Genomic DNA, 7,289 nt, shown 5'->3' on the forward strand with positions numbered 1-7,289 from the left:
GACAAAAAAATCTGTTTGTGCCGCTCCAATAATCACTTCCTAACTGGCGGGATCGCAGGCCATATGTTTGTGAAGTGGCTAGCCGGAGAGGCGCACTACCTCCATCACACCTTGCAAAATACCTTTTCTAGAGGTTCAGCTCTAATGTAAAAAAGGAGGAAGCCACAGGCCTCTGCTTCCAAGCAGCACTCACAAGATGAGTTGTTGCTGGAGATAATAGCCATGGGTGGCTGGCGGGCTGACTGTGCAGAGTTTCAATGCCAGCCAGAGTGTTTAAGGTCCAAGCAGCTGGCAAAATTATGCTTAGGGCTTGTTATACTATATAAGGATGAAGGAAGAGGCCAGTACCCAAAGATCTGAAGCAAGCCTCCACTAGAATGAGGAAGGGTCCATCTGCAGAAAACAGAACTTGTTTGGAGGTTTTATTTCTTGGGGAGACACCCAGCTCCCCGGGAAATTGTTTCAATTCTGCAAATGGCCATGTTTGAGCCCCTGGATTTTCCACTGGCTACCAGGCTGAGAAGAACCACCTTGCTCACCATGGATCCAGTCTCCAGGGCCTTTTCTGCTGGCCTTTTTCTGATTGTGACTCAGGAACTCAACTTTGGAGCTGATCATTGCTCCATGGAAGCCAGTGCACATACAGAAAAATGAAAGTTCCCAGAAGAGATCAAGGACAGTGCCTTCTCTCTGCAACCTTTCTCTGGAGTCAACACCAATCATTCTAGACACACAACTTTTCCCATAGTTGTTTCTGGAACAAGTATCTCCAATTTTATGACCTCATGTAATTAAACATGTGGCATGTTGTTTCAGTTACTTTTCTTCTTAGTGTGAAGTACTTGACAAGCTCAACTTAAGGAAGGAAGGGCTGATTTTGCCTCATGATTGGAGAACACACCATGTACCACAGCAGCGAAGGCAGGAGTGTGAGACAGCTGGCCACACTGCTTCTTTGTCAGGGAACAGAAAGAGGTGAATGCTGGTGCTTAGTTTACTTTCTTCTTTTTATTCAGTCCCATACCCCAGCCCATGAAAGGGTACTGCCTACTTTTAGGGTACATCTCCTCCACCCAGATAAACCTTTCTAAATATACCCTCATAGATACACCCAGAGATATGTTTCTGTGGTGATTTTAAAGCCAATCAAGTTGACAGTGAAGATTGGCTATCACACATGCCTCGATTTTCTTACCTGTGACTCCAAGGGGAGTTTGAGAAGAATTCAGGAAATGCAAAAGCTGTGTAGCCTAAGCTGGTCTGGAATTCTCCGTTGTTGAGAATGGGCTTGAAGTCCTCCCACCTCATCCTGAGTTCTGGGGTAACAGTACACAGGGCCTTAGAAAACATTCCAAAACACATGATTGACTTTTACGCCCATTTTGGTTAGTTTAATGGCTTTTTCTTGAGATGGATTTTTGCTATGTAGCCCAGACTGGCTTTGAACTTGGAGTGATCCTCCAGCATCTACCTCATGAGAGTGCTGGGATTATAGGTCTTTTCTATCATGCCCTGTTTGTTTTAGTTTTATATTAACTGTGTGCTATATAACCCGGTATGGTAGCACGTGTCTATAATCCCAGCACCAGATAAGCTGAGGCAGACACTGGGTGTGGTGGCATGTACCTGGGGAGGCAGAGGCAGGCAGATCTCTCTGAGATTAAGGTTACCATGATCCACATTGTGACTTTCAGGCAGGCTGGAACTAGGGAGACCCTGTCAAAAAACAACAGCAACAAAAAAAAAAAAAAGCAGAGGCTGAGTCAGGAAGTTTGTGAGTCCATGACTAACCTGATATACATAGATAAACCCTGTTTCAAGGCTCATGATTGCATGCCAGAGTCAGCTCACAAGTTATACCCTGTGACCTAACTCTGTACACTCCAGCAGAATGACACAAGGCTCATGTATCCTGGACTTGTACACTGCTGGCTATTTACGTGTATTTTTAAAAATTATTTTGTCAGTATTAGGGATTAATTTAGGGCCTTGAACTTTCTAGGCATCTTTTCTACCACTGAACTACATCTCCAATCTGCTTTTTAGTTAAAAAAAAAAATAAATAAAAACATGGTCTCACTAAGTTGCCCAGACTGGTTTTGCCTCAATTCCACCAAGTAACTGGAACTATACAGGCCCTGTATTATTATTATTTGGATTTGTTTTATTTTATGAGTATTTTGTCTACATGTATGTAAGTATACCACATGTGTGTAATGCCTGTGGAGGCCAGAAGAGGATGTCAGATCCCCTGGAACTAGAGTTATGAATGGTTGTGAGCCACTATGTGGGTGCTGGGAACCTAACCTGGGTCCTCTGCAAGAACAACCAGTGCTCTTAACCACTGAGCCATTTCTCCAGTTCCTATTATTGTTGGTATTCTTATTATTTTATTCTTATTATTATTTTGAGACAGGGTCTTCTTGTAGCCCCAGGTGGCTTAGAACTCGCTATGTAGACTAGGCTGGCCTTGAACTCACAGAGAGCTGGCTTCCTCTGTCTCCTTCCCAAATGCATGCAGGTGGCATGTGCCACTACAACTGGCCCCCGATTATTATTATTTTAGGAGACAGCATCTCATTAGTTGTTGAAGCTGGCCTTAAACTCCTGGGCTCAAAAGATCCTTCTGCCTCAGCTTCCTGAGTAGCTGTGAGCATAGGTTTGCACCACTATGCTCAGCTCTTGGAATTTTATTGTAACTGATTTCCCCTCTAGACAGGTTAGACCGTGGTGAGTGGTCAAAATATTTTGGAGGTTTCAGGTGCTAGAGGTTGAACACGGACTCAGTGTTTGCTAGTCCAGAGCCCTACCACCTACCTCTTCAGTCTTCTTTTTCACTGTGAGACAGGGTCTCTTTAAGTTGTTCTAGCTGGCCTTGAGCTCACTCTATAACTCAAATTGACCTTGAACTTGGGATCCTTCTGCCTCAGCCTCTAGAGTACCTGGGATGACAGGCCCGTGTACCAGGCCCAGCTTGAGCACTGATGCATCTCATGTTTCCCAGTGGACTTTTTTGATCCCTGTGTCTGGGAAAGCTCTACTCCATAGCCAGAAAGCAGCAAGGCACAGCCTCAGCTGGAAGTAGTACCCTCACTGAACAGAGCCGGCTCTATCCCAGTGTTTCCTCCTGAGGTGGCAGCTCCAACACTCCCTGAAGGAAGGAAGGAAGGTGTCTGGTGTTTTTTGATCTACACAAAGGCATTTTCTGTTCAGGGTAATTCTATATCCAGGCACCTTTGAAGATCAAAGCCAAAATAAACCAACCAGGAAATGGGATTGTCAGCTAGGACAGAAAACTCCTCCTTGTTGTGAGTGCAGAAGGAGGCTGGCCCATACCAGGAGCCTGTGTGTGACTTCAGAAGCCCCGGGGTCACACAGGCAGCCTACTCTTAAAAACAACAACAACAACAACAAAAAACAAGCCAGAGGATAATCACTCCACCCTTACTTTATGAGCAATGCTGGGGAGAGGTTTAGAGGATGCCCTGGGCATGTTTTCTGCTTTCCTGGGCCCAAGCAGAAGAACCAAGTTAACCTGTTATTGCAAGGTGCATTATAATTGACATATAACAATTATATGTATTTATGGAATGCAATGTGATAATTTCACATTCAATCTGCAATTGGGAAAATTAGAATTTCTGGTTCTCCAAACATTTGTCATTTCTTTATGTTGGGAATTTTCCAACTCCTTTCTTCTGAGTCTATAAAATATATGACAAATCATTGTGAACCATAGTCAACCATTGTGCTGGAGAACACTTGAACTCATTCCTCCTTGCTAACTGCATCTTGGTCCTTTGAGATTAGCACACAGCCTCTGCACTGACATATGCATTCTGTTTTCAGATGCACCATGAGGTCAGCACTGAGCTTCTCTTTCACACAAGAAACATGCAGGAGAAATGGAGGCTCATGGATTCCCTGTCCAAGGTCCTTCAGGGTTTAGGAGGACAATGAAAGGCTCCAGGACCAGCATAGACTGCCAGTCTGTTCTTCTGTCAATGTCTCACAAGTTGTCTGCAGAAGGGCTGTGTTCTACCCGGTGCTCCTGTGGTATGCTGGAACTTTCCACATCTATCTTGGAAGCTGAGTACACTTCAGTTTATCTGAGTATGCTGGTTTATAGTCACTGTGCAAATGTATCTGGTTAGAGTGATTGCTTGGCTTTATGGGGGTGCCCTCTCCTCCACATTGTAAAACCATTCATGTATAATCTACTTAAACATGCATTCATGACTGAGATTGATGGTAGTCCAAGGAGGGTGTTGTTTGGCATATTTTCAATGTTTGCAAAGGATGAGTATCTCCTGGACATGGGACACAGCGAATTGAGAATCCATGACCAGAATTCCAGGAGGTGCAGAATTTTGATCTGTGTGAAGTTAACCTAGGGATGGCCTCAGAGGCTAACTGCTGCTTTTCACGGGGAGTTCTCTTAATCTTAGGCATATAACTGGGATCTTTATAGCTTCTGCATGGGCCTGGATGGGGGAGGAGACATCTCCTTTTGCATGGGCTTTCCTGTCTTCTATAGTTGCATACCGAAATTGTCTTATCAGCAGGGAATTCTGAGTGGTTTTGCCCTGAGGAGAGGCTATCAGAAGGATTTTTACCTTGATGTTTCCTGCAGAGGTGGCTGCCTTCCTAGGATAAAGGCAGCTGAATAGGGACTTCCGAAAACATACATAACATTGAAACATTTAGTTTAGATTCCTTCTAGAGTGGTACCAGCAGAATTAGTGGAGCATTAATCTCATCAGCAGGCAAGGGGGAGGGAGCATCTACCAATCCTGAAATGTTGGTACCATCCAAAGAGCTGGGGGGTGGGGGGGACGGGGCTCAGATTATTTTGGAAATGTCCATAGCTTTCAAGTGCTGAGAGAGGGGAGGGGAGCAAAGGAGACCAGCTTTGAGTTCAGACATTCCTAGTTCAGAAATGTGTTCTAAGGGCAAGTGACCGTTAGGGACTGACTGTGTCTGTCCATTCATATATCAAAATCTTCATAACGTAATGGTATTGGGAAATGGGGTTTTGGATGGTAACCAAGGTTAAGTAAGGTCATAAGGCAGGATTCCTACGTAATCTGATGGGAAAAGGAAGGTATGGAAAAAGAGCTAGATAGACATCCAAGGGGTAGAGAGAGAGAGAGAGAGAGAGAGAGAGAGAGCGAGCTTGCCAAGAAGTGGGACTGCAGCAGGAAAGCAGGTATCTACAAGTCAGAAACAGGACCCACTGCAGACTCCAAATTTGCTTGAACCTTGATTGTGGGAATCCCAGGCCCCAGAACTGTGAGAAATTGAATTTGTGTTGCTTAAACCACTCATGGTATTTGTCATAACTGAACTTGACAAAACAGTGACTTAGACAATTGTTCTACCTCCCAGTGTTTCTTTCCTTAAAAAATATTTTACCTATTATTTTTTATTTTATATGTATGAGTGTGTTGCCTGTATGTATATATGTGTACTCATGTTGTGCAATGCCTGCAGAGGTCAGAAGAGAGCATCAGAGTCCCCTGGAACTGGAGTTACGGATGGTTGTTAGCTACCTTGTCAGTGTTAGGAATAGAACCTGGGTCCTCTACAAGAGTAGCCAGTGGTCTTAACTTCTGAGCCATCTCTCCAACCCCTCTCCCAGTGTTTCTTGACAACATCTCAATGTGATGAAGAGAGATGACAAGGACATTGTGGGAAATGAAGTCTGAAGCACCACAAGCCATTGTGGATGCACAAAACTAGTGTTGGTTAGTCTCTGAGCTCCAACCACCAAGCTACATTTTACCTGTTTTTGTTGCCTCACACGGAGGATGCTTTCAGAATGCACTGGTGGATGAGTGCATGGATGGTGGACAGGGCAGTTGGAGCTCATACAGATTCACCTGGGCTGCCTGGTTAGGTGTAGCAAGGCAGGAAGTCACCTATGACTGTGAGAAAGATCCTGAGGTCAGGGAAGGCTGTGCCCCAGTCAACACCCAGCTCCAGCTGTGCTAGACTCTGAAAAGGCAGTTTGTCTCAAAGGAGATTGAGAACCAACTTAAAAGAGTGAGAGTGCACCTCACATCTGTTGTACATGTTGTTTCCACTGAGGGTGGATCAGCTTCTCCCAGTTCCAATGAAGCCCACAGGGCTGGTTTTGGCTTCTAGTTTTCTGGGTAGACTGGACGCTGGAATTGCCGTTTCCTAGCTGGTGACACCATTCATATTGATCAACCTGCCCTAGCTTTAGTTTCTTCATCTGGAAAGATGGGTAATAATCCCAACCATACAAGGGTTTGGTGAGACTGATGGGCTATAGCATTTGTGTGAAGTGTCCATTGCAATGTCATCCCTAGGCAGGTGAGCTGAGGCTGTATAAAAAAGGTAGCTGAGCAAGCCATGGGGAGCAAACCAGGAAGAATATTCCGCCATGGTGTCTGCTTCAGGTTTACGGGGTTGAGACTTTATAAGCAGGGTGTAGAGGTTGTTTACATCTCTCCACAGAAGAAATTCTTACAACAGCTTTTCTTGTTCTTGCTATTTTGTTACATGTAGTCTCAAGTTAGAGGACTTTCCAGTCTTCCTCTGTCAGATGGTTCTTTCATATGATAATCTTGATGTGTCTCCAGCCCTGTTCTCCTGCAGGGTGACTCTAGAGCTCAATTTTGGTCACCATGCTGAGAAGGTGCCTTGGAACCCAGCACTTCTGAGAGTAGAACTCGTCCCACCCATGAGGAGGACTCTGTCCTCAGCTGGAGGAAGCCCCTGTCTTAATGCCTCTGTTACCTTCACTGGGGGCCCTGGCCAGGAGAGGCTTCTGAGTAGAAGCTTCAGAGCAAATGTGTGGCAACTTCAGGGCATGGAAAAGTTGCTTGTCTGCTGACTGCCAGTCTCAGGCCTCTGAGGACTCTGCTGTTTACAGGACAGTGTGGGGATCCTTGGTACAAAGAGGGAGACTAAGGAAGAAGTGTGGACCAGGAACCATGGCTGCTTAGGTAAACAGCAGGATTTACAAGAGGTTGAAACTGCTATTCTTTGTGCCAAAGGCTTACGTTTTATAAAATTACAATAGTAATTCAGATTTGGCTAGTCTTATTTATGTGTATAGCCAACGTCTGTTCAGTTAATAAAGTATTCAAGCCTAGCTTGGACAGATTAGATCACCTCTAAATATTTTGTTTCTTTATTTTTAATTTATGTGTATGAGTGTTTTGCCTGCATATATGTAAGTGTATCCATGTCATGCAATGCCTAAGGAAGTCAGAAGAGGATGTCAGATCCCCTGGAACTGGAGTTACGGACAGTTGTTA

General features: G+C 44.7%; 2 long non-coding RNA genes across 2 annotated transcripts in view; both read left to right on the top strand.

Moving 5' to 3' along the window:
- The window catches only part of LOC115067168, a 49,681-nt gene extending 45,620 nt beyond the window's left edge, over window positions 1–4,061 (top strand). Inside the window, exon 3 of the long non-coding RNA XR_003846606.1 lies at window positions 3,850–4,061. This is a non-coding gene — a long non-coding RNA (uncharacterized LOC115067168). The remainder of the gene's footprint in view (window positions 1–3,849) is intronic.
- The window catches only part of LOC115067167, a 244,398-nt gene that overhangs the window by 47,912 nt on the left and 189,197 nt on the right, over window positions 1–7,289 (top strand). The gene's annotated exons all lie outside the window — the stretch shown is intronic.

This window comes from Nannospalax galili, unplaced genomic scaffold, assembly GCF_000622305.1.
Source record: "Nannospalax galili isolate Female #2095 unplaced genomic scaffold, S.galili_v1.0 scaffold100, whole genome shotgun sequence".
NCBI lineage: Eukaryota > Metazoa > Chordata > Mammalia > Rodentia > Spalacidae > Nannospalax > Nannospalax galili.